Source organism: Nicotiana tomentosiformis, chromosome 1 (assembly GCF_000390325.3).
Source record: "Nicotiana tomentosiformis chromosome 1, ASM39032v3, whole genome shotgun sequence".
NCBI lineage: Eukaryota > Viridiplantae > Streptophyta > Magnoliopsida > Solanales > Solanaceae > Nicotiana > Nicotiana tomentosiformis.
The window spans coordinates 34315914-34330894 of NC_090812.1; the positions used below are offsets into that span (position 1 = coordinate 34315914).

At 36.8% G+C, this 14981-nt stretch overlaps 1 long non-coding RNA gene across 1 annotated transcript; it reads right to left on the minus strand.

The window, feature by feature from the left end:
- Nucleotides 1-9721: 9721 nt before the first annotated feature.
- On the minus strand, nucleotides 9722-14664 carry LOC108944437 (uncharacterized). Its single transcript, XR_001968466.3, has 2 exons — nucleotides 14045-14664; nucleotides 9722-9969 (listed from the first exon to the last, which is right to left on the minus strand). It is a non-coding gene; the product is annotated as an uncharacterized lncRNA (long non-coding RNA).
- Between the last annotated feature and the right edge of the window lie 317 nt (nucleotides 14665-14981).

A 14981-nucleotide genomic window follows, 5' to 3' on the forward strand; every position in this document is an offset into this window, starting at 1 on the left:
TGAAACTGATTTTATTGTTATACTTAGTCCTATAGGAATGGTTTCTAGTGAACAATGCGATACAGTAGCAAATGAAATGATCCAAATCCTATAGGCATGATTTCTAGCAATGCAAATTGAAGGAAAGTTCAACAATATTTATTTCCTATGGGCATGTTTTATAATAACAAGTAGCAACAAGGATAATTGAACACATTATTAAGTCCTATAGGTATGTTATCTACCCATCACATGTAAATATTAAAATCTACCCCATTCCCTTTTACTAACAACCCCAATTGTTTATACAAAGATTATTACATGCCCAATAATGAGTAAAAGTAACAGCGTTACATAACAGTAATAATAGGCCCACAGCAGGCCCAAATAAAATAAATACCCAGCATTGCCCGGGCCTTCAATAAATCTTACACAGCGTACCTAGGCCTTCAACAAAGAGCCACATTCAATACACGACTCAGGGATCAATAGAGGAGTCCAAAACCAATTTACTCAACCACAGCACCAAGTGTTGCATCACTTGAACCAACCAATTCAGGTACATAACACATAACATGGGAAAGTAGAATGAATAGGAACAACTTTGAGATTGAGGGAGTGACTAAGGACCAAGCCCTAGTGTATCAGAGTTCACAAGGGCCTCAATTGGACCCCGAGCAGTGCTCACACTAGGGAGGCCGATAAAAGAACCTAGATAGCCTTGGCTTTAAGCCGACTAAGAATGAGGAGTTCAGAATAACATGGGTAGCAAGTAAGGAGAGTGGATAGTGATGGAGGGACAGAAGTTAGGTGATACACTTATACTTAAAATAGACATAGCTAAGTTGAAAATACAAAGCAACTAATCAAGCGGATCATAAGACTTTGTTCAGTAGAACTTCAACATTTAGAAAAGTAGCATATAACAAACACATATTGGGAGAGTTAGGGGGAGGAACATGTTTGCAAAGTTTGACAAAAATTAACACTAACAGGTTGAGACTTAAGAAGTCCAATTAAGGCTTAGTATACATCTTAGCATCATAAGACAAATATGTTAATTCTCATTAGAAAGCAAGGCGGCATTGAAACACATATTATGACATGCCAAGTAATCACTGAAGGAACATGGAATCAAGACATACTAGGAAGCATATTAGCAAGGAAGCAAGATCATAGTTGAGGCAAAATGGAATGTTTATCTTAAATTCCTAAGTGATGCTAGGGATCAGGATAGCAAGGAAACATGTTTAGAGTAAACCTTAAAGTAGTGTTCCATATAGTTGTGGCTAGTACATAAAGAACAGTCAATCAGACACAAGACTCAACACTAAATGATTCATTCAAAGTAGAGGGAGGTTTCCATAGAGTTGTATTAAGTAAATAAGTGTAAGAATCCATGGATGGATTGGATTAGGAAAAGAACTAGAGGCGGCAACTAGAGTTTGTGAAGAGAGGAGAAGGTTTGAGAGGATTTGGGGGCTGCGGACGGGTGAAATAAGGGTTAGGGTTTAGGTGAGGTTAATTTAAAAGGAGAGGATGAATAAAGATCAACGGCCAAGATTAAAAATTTGAGCGGGGCGGGTCATGGAGATGGGTGCCGAACGGGTTTTAGATTAATGGGTCACTTGGTTTGGGCTGGGGCTATTGGGCTAAGGTACAGGGCCTTTTGGTCTGAAAATTGGCTTTAAAAACTTGGGACAACTCTTAAGTACACTCAATTTATTACAAATAATTTAAAAAATGGCTAGTAAATAAATAAAAAAATATTTTTATGCACTAAAATGATTTAAAATAATTATTTAGCATTATAAAAATATAAAATACTATTTTAACAAAAATAGTATAAATAAGGAGTCTTTGTATATGAATATAGGCTATTATTGCAAAATTAAATAAATAGCTTAAAAATGTAAACATAATTATATGAAATGAAGTGAAAAAATATTATGAAACATGTATGAGGATGCAAAAATAGTAATTTGTATGATTAAGTCATCACAAATAATTTAAAGGGATAATTACTGAATTTTTATGTAATATAATGCAAGAAAATTAATTTAAAAGCTCTAAAATTATGAAAAATTATAAAAAGTGATCGTGTAAATCTTCCAAATTAAATAATAACGCAAAATGATATTTTGAAAGCATATATATCTTTTTAAAAACTTTGAGGGCAAAATTGGGTATCAACAAGCCTTACTCTATTCCGGGCCTGATGTCATTTGAGTTGTAGATTGTGTTTTAAGGTATAGCCGTGGCCTTATTGCCGGCACTTCCATACTACTCTTCTATTATACTTAGAGACTCCGTAGACAGGTTGTGGGTGGTGTTTGATGTTGGGAGTGGAACTAGAAATGCGGGTATTTGGCAAACATGTTTTTCATTATATGTATAAATTTGTAATAATTTGGAAGTTATAAATGAAGCTGCTAATGGAAATAAAATGGGAGTTGTTAATGAAATCTTTTCAGTGTTTGATTAATGGAGTACATCTCCTCTTTTTTCATGGATGAGTTTGGGTAGAAGAAAATCTAATAGGCTTGCTCGGCCGGGTTCACTCGGTTGAGCACCGGTCGCGCTCCTCAATTTCGGGGCGTGACAAACTTGGCATCAGAGCCTAAGATTTTAAAGTGTCCTAGGATGTCTCGGAGCCGTGTCTAGTAGAGTTCTTCTTATCGGTGTGTTGTCGACCACATCTATAATGAGGAGGCTACATGGACATTTAGGAATTTCACACTTCTTTGATACTCTAGATCGTGCGATAGAGCTCAAGATAGGAAGCTAAATTCCTCGTCATGTCTCATTTTCCATATGAGTAACCCATGGGTTTGAGGCATCGAGGAGGGAATGAAAGAACCAATTGCTAGGGTAAGTATTTAATGTCACGACGACACCAGATTATGTGGTGAGAGCACCTAAGAAATGAAAGAGTATTATTGGCATCAATAAGCCGAAATATTTAATATGAAAGAAGAGCCACTCGGGTTTATGTTGGATGATTCTTGAAATATGTCATGGTTGTGGAATGAGGGGGCACCAGAAGAACAAATTCCCTTAGGTTGGATACACCCATCCCGGTCTGCCTGATATGCGGGCGAGAACATTTTGCGTCATGTTGTGAGGATGCTCAGAAGCATGTTAGGGGTGGTAGATTTGGGCAATTCCAAAGGCCCATACAGCGAGCTGCTGGAGAGATTTTTAATCCCGTCACGGGTCTTGGAGGAAGGATAAGAGGAATGCTTATGATGTATGCAAAAAGGGTAAATATCAAGTAAGTGGGGCGAGTCAGTTTAGCGGACCCCATCCTCATTGTGTAAAGTGTATGAGATGTCATTCGGGGGTATGTCTATCACTATGATACTAATGTATGTTTTGGATGTCGAGTAGAGGGGTATCAATTAAGGTATTGCCCTGTCAATCTAAAGTCATCAAGTAAGTCACTCCTTAGTACATCATTATGAACACCACACTATTTTCCTTATTGTATATGTACATCCATATTGAATAGGCCTACATAAATATGGTCTTAACCAAAACGTTAAATCACAAAACATTGCATGCACCTACTCTTTGAACGAGACACAGTATTCGTGAAGCCTTTTGATCACAATTCTCTTATTTACAACCTCTTGAGGAATTGAGTTTTATAATGATTTCCTTGGAATGAGTTATAACACTAGGTTAATACTTCCCACTACTTTTCTAAATTCTCAACAAGGGACTATACCTGGTGAATTTCTTACAGAACCTTCTGATTAGAATGGATAACATCTGCTCACTTGTGCCTATGTACGCACCATCATAATATTTACCTATGTGGTATCATATTTAATATAAAGCAGCCTAGTGTTGAGATCCTTCTTGAGCCACTCTTTTTCTCTCCGGTGTATATGGCTCCTATGATTGGAACAATCACTTTACTCCTTTATGAATAATATCATGAATCCTTTTCACTGCCTAGTAACATAAGAGAATATCTCAGCACCTATTATATGTGCACCTGTCAATTGAAAGGGGTCACTTGTTCGCATAAAGTTTCTGGGAAATTTTAGATTTTCACAAATTTGTCACAGGAAGATCTTATGGTTCGCCCATATCAGTATGACTTTCATGTCCACCTAGATCATGCCTCAGTGAGTAAGTCACTTTGTTCCTAGTATTGTAGTTTCCCATGAAGTGGCCTTGTATTGCATGTTGATAGTTATTATGGAAAAACATGTCTAGCTCATAGCAAAGTGTTCATTCTCTCTAACCAATACATGATTTCATCCCAACATTAATTTGTCCTAGCTACATGGTTTTACTTGTGTGTGGTTGAAAATTAAGCAGCCTTACCGCGATTTTTCCCTCCCCACTTTAGGTGGATGTTTTAAATTCTAGCACATATTATGAGCATATTGACTTGAAAGACAAATTTGTCGTATCTCTAGTCATCTCATATAGGATCAACTATTGGCAAATGTTAAGTTGTGAGAATGATAATAATCTCACAAGTGTTCAACTTCTTTTTCATCCCCATGGGCTTGTGACGTAGATTCCTTGTGTCAGTTAATGTTAAGAGCGTAATGCAATTTCATACATTTTGAAACCCATATCACATTCGGGGTGCCAAAATATTCTCATTTCCAGTTGAAATGATTTTCCCTACACTCCAGGAGACGACTGGTGTCATGTACTTGGCTATTTCTCTTTGAGGCTTACTATTGCCGAACAAGGCATATATGGAATGAAACAATTGTTGTTGTCCTTTTTATGACTCATAGTCTTCCAAGCATAACTGATGCTAATGTCTTTATCCTTCCGATTATGCCTCCCATATGTCACATGTCAAAGAAGAAGCGTCATCCCATGATCAAATATATTGGATAGGAAATTTTATGGTCATATTCTAGCTATCACATCTTTGACTAATTGTTGGAGGTCGCCAAAGGTTTAGTTTGGGTGTTCGGCGTAGAGATTTATAGTTGAAGAAAGTGAATGGGTTATTCTCAATATTTTCTCCATGAGGATGCTATGTGAATTGTTAATAAAGATAAAGTATGTATAGTCACATCAGGCCTTATAAAATCTTGAAGGAAATAGGCCAAACTATGAGTATGATGTTTCCCTATTATTGTTCTCCGTGTACCTGGTGTTTCATGTGTTTATGTCTAAGAAGGTGAAGTTAATGGATAACTGGGTTATGAGGAGCAACAATTTGCTATCCTTGTTAGAAAAGTCCGGGAGTTGAGATTGCCTCTGTTAATGTGTTTTGGAAAAATCTGTAAGTCGAGGAGGCCACCTTGAGGGCCAAAAGTGTTAAGTAAATAAAATGTTCTCACTTGAGTGTATAGTCAAATGATTGTGATTTGAAAGGTACTTTCTATGTGTTATGATTTAAATATGAGCAGCTCATGTCCAGATATCACTCTTGATAATATAATGCATGTAATGATGAGATTAGTGATGTTGATATACATTGTGATGCCTTTTCAAGTTGTGGATGTGTTGATAGGTTGATTTTGGTGATTATCTGACATGTGGATAGGCCCAGTTACAGGAAAAACTCTGTCGAAATATTTAAGAATTTGTAAAGATAGCCAAATTTTAAGGGCCATAAGTAAGTTGAGATTTTGGAAAGGAAGTATAAGACCCATGTAGTCATAAGAGCCTATGTATAATGGTTGGAGGTAAAAGAATGGTAACTATATTATTAGAAGTGACTTGTAAAACATTCGAGGATGAATGTTCTTAAGTGGGAGAGAATGTAACACCCCGGAAAATTTTGAAGTACTTAAGTGCTATTATGAAAGTTGATGTACACTAATTATATTATTTTGTGTACAGATGAGGATTATTAATATAATGGATATCAATTGGATATGATAATAAGTGTACGAGTGATATTATAAGTGATGTGGGGGTATAAGGAGAGCCCTAAGTCCAAGTCAAGTTAGAAATTACATGATTGACTAAAATTCCAAATGAGTACGCACAAGACCAAACTTTGGACGAGAATATATACGTATAAATAAGGGGTTATGTGATGGAGAAACTATCAAATGAAATATCTTCCAGTCTAGTTTCTAACGCTTCAAAACGTTTGTCATTTAGACACTCATACAAGAAGTTATGAACAAATTCCCAAAAGCTGGCTCTGCGGTCAATTTCGCGACCGCAAAACGGTTCCGCGGACCGCATAAGCATCGCAAAGTGGAGCAGAGACGGACAAATTTTAAAAAAACTATTATGCTATCGCATAATTGATTATACTGCCCACATAATCAATTCTGTTGCCCACAAAACGATTATGCTATAGCAAAATTGCACCACATAATTGATTTCGGGGTTTATTTTTGGAAATTTTTATATCCGATCCAATTTTGATATAAGGCCTTAGGGGGTCATTTTAGAAGGTAAAATGTGATTTTTTAGAGAGAGGAGAGAGCTATCTTAGAGAGAGAAATAGAAGACCTAGCTATTTTGTTCATCAATTCTTGTTAAAGGCTTGAAGATTTCACAAGATCTTCATCTAATAGGTAAGATTCTACTCTCTAGCCCTAAATTTCGGGATTTGGATTAAAAGTAGGTCATGAGAAGTATGATTCTTGGGTGTGAGAGTATTATGTATACATGTATGTACCAATAAGGTTTGTGGGAAGATTGTTGAGCATAAATAAGTGAAGATTGGGTTGTGGAATGAAGAAAATCTTGTAGAAGAACCTTGTAGCCAAATTTGCACACCTAATGTTTGATAAAATACTCAAATGAGCTGAAACCATGAATATCTTCCTAATTTGTGTTCAATTTTGATATGTCTCAAAATAGATTGAGATTGCTAGAATTTCTGGAATGTTGTAGTAATTAAAGGAAAGCTCAAAGCGAGGTATGTTGGCTAAACTACTCTCTTAGAATTGAATTCCATGATGTTCCTGTAAGTTTCAAGTATGGTTGGCTCAAGTTCCTTATCCTCATATTTTGAGTTGTTCCCTATAAATTCGATTGTCCTGAGTAAGCAAAGTGTCGAGAATTATGTATTCAAAATGTGTTCCGAGTGTTCCTATCTCATTATGTTATCCTTCAGGAATGTGTTCAGGAATGACATGTGTATTAAAATGTTATGGACTTGAGAGTAGTGATTCAAATGAAAGTTATCATGCCAAATTATGGGAGAAAAACTCGATGTGCTTAAGACTCTTAATTGCTGATATGTGTACTTAAAGTCTTGATTGGAAATGCCTTGTTGTTGATAATGTATAAAGATGCTCGAAAGTGAAAGAAGTGAGTCAGTGATATAAATTATGGCCACCGTGCCAAGAATAAAAATTATACTTGTGGCTAGTGGTGCCAATGAATTAAGATGATGTGAGAAAGTATGAAATGAGCCTCGACTCAACTTTTTAAAAATGATTTCGAAAATAGAATTGCTTAAAAGCTTATGAACTCAAGTGACGCCCATATGTGGCTGTTTTAACTAACTCTATGCTTTGTAAGTAGTTTCAATGTGTTTTGCGTTATTACATATTCGTGAGTTGAAATTTTGTATTGCCCTTTTTGGGGAAAAGTATTTTAAGAATAAATGATGTGTTACTTGTTTATGATTTTCACTTGTGCTTCGATTGCCAATCATTTTACTCAATTTCTTGGAAAGAAATCCATCGTTTTTAAAGCCTTCATTACTAATGAACCTAAAGTTGTGATTTTCGGAATATTCTATTTGTTGATATGTATGATGATGATCCATGAAAGTAAAGAAATGAAAGTGTGGAATATGAAATACGACCATTGTACCATGAATAAAGAATTATATGTATTGCCAAGAGAGCCAATGAAATAATGATGTTGAAAGTTATTGAAAGTGCCAATGAAGCTATATACGGTATAAAAGGTTATGAGGTAAATGCATTTGTATTGTTGTTTCCTTTGTAAGCATATCAATAATATTTTTGTGAGTATCGATAGTAACCAAGGAAAGGTAGGTTGAAATAACTTAACCCCGAAAATAAACGTGTCGGTGTAGGAGTGGATTGTGATTATTCCCCTTATTTGGGATGAGATTGGTGTGATAAAATTATTCCCTTTAATTGGGATGAGATGATTGATAGAAATGGATGATGTCGATCCACACGGCATTGTGGTGAGATGGCTTAGCCGATCGGGTCATGATCGGACACCATGACACACACATGGTGGTGATTGGGCTGGAAATTGTAATTGAAATTGTGATTGTGGTTGATGTCTCGGATGAGTTGCCCTAGCCGATTGAGTCATGATCGGACACCATGCCACACACATGGTGGTGATTGTGATGGAAATTGTAATTGAAATTGTGATTGTGGTTGATGTCTCAAATGAGATGGCCTAGCCAATCGGGTCGTGATCGGACTCCATGTTAAAAGTATGATGGTATTGGTATTGTGAATAGTGGTATATCGGTGCTAAAGATCTCCCAACCAAAAATAATATTATTATCATATTTTGCTTATCACTTCACAGTGTTATCTTCATATTTTGGGAATTATTATGTTTTAACTTGGCATTTGAATATCATTGATTGTTGATTGTTGTTTCCATGGTTTTCCCTTTCTTATAGTGGCATTCTATTTTGAAAGAGGACAGTTAGCTTTACATACTAGTACTATTCTATATGTTGTAATGTCCCTTTTGCCGGGGGCGCTGCATCTTTAACAGATGCAGGTGGTTCATCAGCGGGCAACTTTGATCCTCGTTAGCAGTCACTCTCTATTCAGCAGGTTTTGGTGAGCCCTACTCTATTTCGGGCCTGATGTCACTGGAGTTGTATATTTTGTTTTAAGGTATAGCCGAGGCCATGTTGCCGGCACTTCCATACTACTCTTCTATTGTACTTAGAGGCTCCCGTAGATAGGTTGTGGGTGGTGTTTGATGTTGGGAGTTGAACTAGAAATGCGGGTATTTGGCAAACATGTTTTTCATTATATCTATAAATTTGTAATAATTTGGAAGTTATAAATGAAGCTGCTAATGAAAATGAAATGGGAGTTGTTAATGAAATCTTTTCAGTGTTTGATTAATGGAGTACATCTCCTCTTTTTTCATGGATGAGTTTGGGTAGAAGGAAATATAATAGGCTTGCTCGGTTGGGTTCACTCGGTTGAGCGTCAGGCGCGCTCCCCGATTTCGGGGTGTGACAATGCAATAACCACTCGGGCACAGATTCCTTAGTGCTGAAGTTGGTAAGGGCAGGATATTACTGGCTCCGCATGGAACAAGATGCCAAAGACTTCGCACAAAAGTGTGATAAGTGTCAATGCCATGCACCACTGGTGCATCAACCGACATAACCTTTACCTGCGGTTCTATCTCCGTGGCCGTTCATGAATGGAGGATGGACATCGTCGGACCACTGCCACCGACTCCCGAAAAGGTAAGATTTCTTTTAATTTTGACTGACTATTTTTTAAGTGGGTGGAAGCAGGTCCTTATCAAAAGATCGGAGAGCGCGGTGTGGTGGATTTCTTGTGGGAAAGTATAATTTGCAGGTTCGGAATATCAGAAGAGATAGCATGCGACAATGGGTCATATGCCAATACCCAAAATCCACTATAGGTCGTGATGGCACCTAACGTCACCGTCAGGTAAGCCAACAGTGATTTATCAATTTAATTACTCATTTTATTACTTCCGAAATCATAGATTTTAATAAGGAAAGAGTTTTACACTTTTAAATCTGCGGGAACGTACAACCTTTGTAGTTTATAAAAGATTTGAAAGGTATTAATAATATACGAAACCATAAGCATCAGCTAGTATAATCCCAAAACCCGGTGTCACAAGTGCATGAGCATTTTCTAAGAAGTACAATAATAATACAACATCTGCCCCGAATGTAAATAAGATAGCATAAAATAAATAGTACGATGGAAATTCGGTGGACTGCGATGCGTATCCTGGAATGTAGCTCACATAAAGTCTCCTAAACAAGTGCGCCTACGCGTCAAGATTATCACCAAATGAATATGTCATATCCTGCACATTTAGTGTAGAAGTGCAACATGAGTACGTAAATCAACGTGTATCTAGTAAGTATCTAGCCTAACTCCGAATAAGTAGTGACGATGGGTCGACATTGATACTTACTAGAGGTCCAATAAAATAATATAAAAATTCATAATAGATAGGGAGTGCACAATGATAACGGGGTAAATCTGTAAGTTACATAATCTTCCAGATATTTACTTTAAAATATGAATTTTTCAATCTTGTATTCTACCTTAACGACTCAGAAAATGTCAAGTGCCAATATCAATGAATAAGGAACACCATATAGAATATCGAGCATCAATAGAAAAGATAATCTCGTGAATGTTCGGACTACCAGTGATATAACGCACGATTATGCTGAAGTCGTTCAGCCCAATCCAAAATAATGTGTACACTGTTGAGGGTCGAGGGACATGAACCATAGATGCATCTATTATACTGTCGAGGCGTTCGTCCCGCTCCACAAGAAAGGAAGGAAGTTATCGAATCACGAGACACATGCTTACAATACAGTACATGAGTACAGGGTGAATATAATCCATTGCCGTTTCTCAAATAACTAGAAAATAACCTAAGGTGATAAGGCTCGGCCTAACATATATGCATGTATTTCTAAATCAATTCAATTATAATTTCAATTAATTAAGCCAGTGGGATGGATTCAAGTATTTCAAATATTACATGGTAAAGTCTTAAATTTATCCGAACATAAACATGCTTTAGCTACGTACGGACTCTCGTCACCTCGTACGTACGTGGTACCCACAACTATTAGCACATAATAATTACATCACCTAGGGGGTAGTTTCCTCCTCACAAAGTTAGACATGAAACTTACTTCGCTCCGAAGTTCCATAACCAGCTCCAACGCCACTCTAACACTCAACTCCAAGCCAAATATTCTGAAACTGGTCAATCAACGTGCAAATATATCAAAATATACCCCAATGCTTACAATTTAACAATTTATAATAATTCTCAACTCTACTTAAAAAGTCAATAAAATCAACCCTCGGGCTCACATGCCCGGATTCTAAAAATTTTCGAAGATAAATATTACCCATAATATTACGAACTCAAATATATAATTTAATCCTAATTCCATGTCCAATTTAGTGGTAAAAATCCAAAAATACCAATTTTTAGGTTTTCTCTTAAAATCCCACAATTACCATAATTTTTCATGTTAAAATTCACATATAATCCATCTATTTCACTATCATTAGGTGAGAATTACTTACCTTGCAATGGTTGATGAAAATCTTCCCTTGAAGCTGTCTAAAAATCGCCCAAGCCAAGAGAGAATGAAAGAAAATGGGCCAAATCCCGTATAAAACCAAGTCTGCCCAGTGGTGCCTCGCACCTGCGGAACAGTAGCCGCTTCTGCGGTTTCGCAGCTGCAGAAACTCCCATCGCAGGTGCGGTTCCCACTACGCCCAGCCAGATCTGCTTCTGCAGACACAAATACGCTCCTGCGGTCTCACTTCTACGGAGCACTGACCGCCCCTTCGGTCTTGCTTCTGCGAGGTACTGACCGCTCCTGCAGTCCAGCATCAAAGGCTCAGATTCCGCATCTGCGGTTCCTCCTCCTTTTCTGCGGATGAGCATCTGCGCGCCCAAACTCCGCACTTACGACCCTTGGCCCAGCTGGCCTCTTTCGCTTCTGCGGAAACCTCCATCGCGCATGCGTATCCGCACCTGCGACCAAACCACCGCAGGTGCGATGGCACAAGATTTCAACAGGTTCTTGCTTTTCCTCAAATCCAAATTTCAATCCGATTTTAATCCGTTTCAAACCCAAGGCCCCCGGGACCCCATCCAAACATACCAATACATCCCAAATCATGATACGAATTTAGTCGAAGCATCAAATCACGTCAAACAACATCAAAATTAAGAATCGATGACTGAAACCTTTGTTTAATCTTTCAAGCATTCAAACTTCGCCGAACGCGTCCGAATCACACTTAAACATCCCGAGATGACACCAAAGTTTGTATTCAAGTCACAAATCATGATACGAACCTATTCCAAGGCTCGGAACTTTGAACGGACATCGATAGAACCAAAATTCATTTCAAATCAAACTTAAGAATTTCTTAAACTTCCAAAATGCCATCCTGCCATAATAGGCGCCGAAATGCTCTCGGACCACCTGATACTCAACTCAAACATACGTCCAAGCCCGAAATTATCATACGAACCTATTTGAACCTTCAAATCTCGATTCCGAGGTAGTTTACTCAAAAGTCAAATCTTAATCCATTCTTCTAACTTAAAGCGTCTAAAATTAGAATTTTCCATCCGAATCAACTCTGAACTTTCCGAAATATAATTTCGACCGCACGTACAAGTCATAAAACATGAAGTGAAGCTACCTAAGGCCTAACACCATTGAACGATGCGTTAGAGGTCAAAACGACCAGTCGGTTCATTAAACCACAGTTTATCGGCGCAAAAATTACAAAGTTCCTCCAAGATTTAAAAATAAAGAGGATCACATCTTCACGATTTTTCCCCAGCAGAGTCGCCAGAGCTGTCACACCTCCTTTGTTCCGAGGGATAGGGGAGTTTTTTCAATTAAAGTGACATTAATCGAAATGAGATTATTTATTTAATTAGAGTCGCCACCTTGGATAATTAATATGGTGTCCCAAGTCACCGATTTATTTTAAAATCCAAAATCGAGAAAATTGACTATGTGTTAAGTCCGCGAAACCAGAAGACAGGGTAAGGGATTCTGTTAACCTCGGAGATGGTTTGAGGCACTCCCGGATTCCGTGGTTTTAGCACGGTTTCTTTTAATCATACCTGGCTCAATTAATTATTTAATTACTCATTTTTAGAACCTATGTACATTTTGCCTTTTAGCGCTTTTAATTATGGCGTTATGGATTTATCTTTGAAATCGATTACATGTGCGTAAATCTGTTTGTTCAGTGCGCTAAAATTATATCACGCGTACATGTACATAATTTATCACGCTTTATTAATTGCTAAGATTATTCGGCCAAAGTCGCGCGAACGCGTACCTTGATTTATTTTTGGGATCAATAATCATGTTACGCGAACGTATACATAATCACGATAGTAAATTAAAAGCGTGCCTAAAGCATTCTAGGAATATTCACAGGTCGATTAATTTTCCTAGAGCTTGTTTGAGATTAATGTGATATCATGACTTATGGAGAGGAAATTATTTGGAAGTTAAGAAATATTTTAGCTATTCAATGTATTGATAAGTTATTCACACTTATAGATGTTTACAACTTACTAATCTATCTTTGGAACTAGGCTAAAATCGTTGGGCTTAGTGGATTAAGCTTGTCTGGTCCATATGCTTTCAAAACCAAGCAGACATTTTTAAGGTAAAAAGAAAATTTGATTTTTATGGGGAAAATGACACTGGACAGCCGTTATAAAAGTAATAGCCGAAAAAATATATAAAAATTATATATTTTTTGTATATATATATACATTTTGTATGTTATATACAAAAATTATATAAGTTTTATACATTTTTCTGACTACCAAATGTAAATAGTTTCTGGAGCGCCCTAAAAGTGATAATACCCCATTTTTATACTTATAATTGGCATCCAACGGCCCAACTAATAATTTATGTGCTTAAAATATTCCTAATAGCTAAAAAAGATTTTCCTTCACACAAGTCAGTAGCTACAATTTGAAAACTACAAATTCATTAGTAAAATAATGCATGAATCTTTAAACAAATTAACAAAAGACTTAAAATTACTATATTTTCACCTAAATTTTCCATCATTCTCTTCCACCAATCAACCAATGAAGGATCAATTATGCTAAACAGAGCAACATATATAGATCAACCAGTAAGTCTACGAGCTCTTTAACTAGGTGGCATCCAAATCAAATTAAATTAAATTAAACCACAAGATTCCAGAATATTCATTAAGGCAAAACATTGAGTCACAATAATCAAATATCAATTAAACTAAATATCACTCATCGGAAGCATCCTCGGAATCATACCATCAAAATCAAACTTGAAACTTAGAGGAGTATCAAGTAAGAATTGGACCTTTATTGATTACGTCCCAACTTTAAAGTTTCTGCAACTCAACAAACGGACCTAACACCCGCGACCACGTCGGAAAACAGTGTCGGCAAACTCAAACTCGACTCTCTTTGTGGTGGTTTAAGGTATGATTGGCGTTGGGTTTTGGACTGATTTACTGCTGAATTTGAGCTATGTTTTTTCACGTTTTTGGAGCTGATTTTACAGCGTTCTCGAGGCCGTGTTATTGCGTTTTTTGAACTGGAAATTCTATCTGGTTTTTGGTGATGTTTGGGCGATTTTAAGGAAGGTTTAGAGGTGATTTCGGAAGGAGAAGATGGTGGCTATTTGGACTGGTTCTCAATTGGTTTCGGGCTTGGTTTCAGGTGTAAAAGGGTGCTATTTCCATGGAGTTTAGGTGGTGTACTAATGGTGGTTAAGTAGCAACCATGGAGGAGAAAATTGTGGGTCTATTATTGTGAAAAAGAAAGTAAAGCAGAAGCCGAAAGAGCTCTTCGCCCCCCAAAAAAAGAAGGAATCTGTTCGGATTCTCTCTCTCTATTGTCCCCTCCTTTAATGAATAATGAGTATATATATTTTTTCTATGTGAAGTGCTTGGTCAAGAAAGAAAGAAAAATGTGCGAAGAAAGTGTGTGGTTCCCATCCAACAATGAAAAAGGCCACTCTAAAATGATAAGATCGTCCCTCTAAAATGAAAAATCAATTCAAAAATGAAAAGGTGAAGGCACTTTGTCCACTTGTTACGTACGTGCAATTGAGAATTTGTTAAAATATGATAAAAATGGAATCTTCTTCTTATCTTGTCTATTCATTTCATTTATTAAAGATAGAAGATTTGCAAAAAGCAACATCTAAAATAACTTACCATAAAACAGTATAACTAACTATAATTTTTTTAAAATTGTTTCACAAAACTAAACTTCCTAATATTAGATAAAAC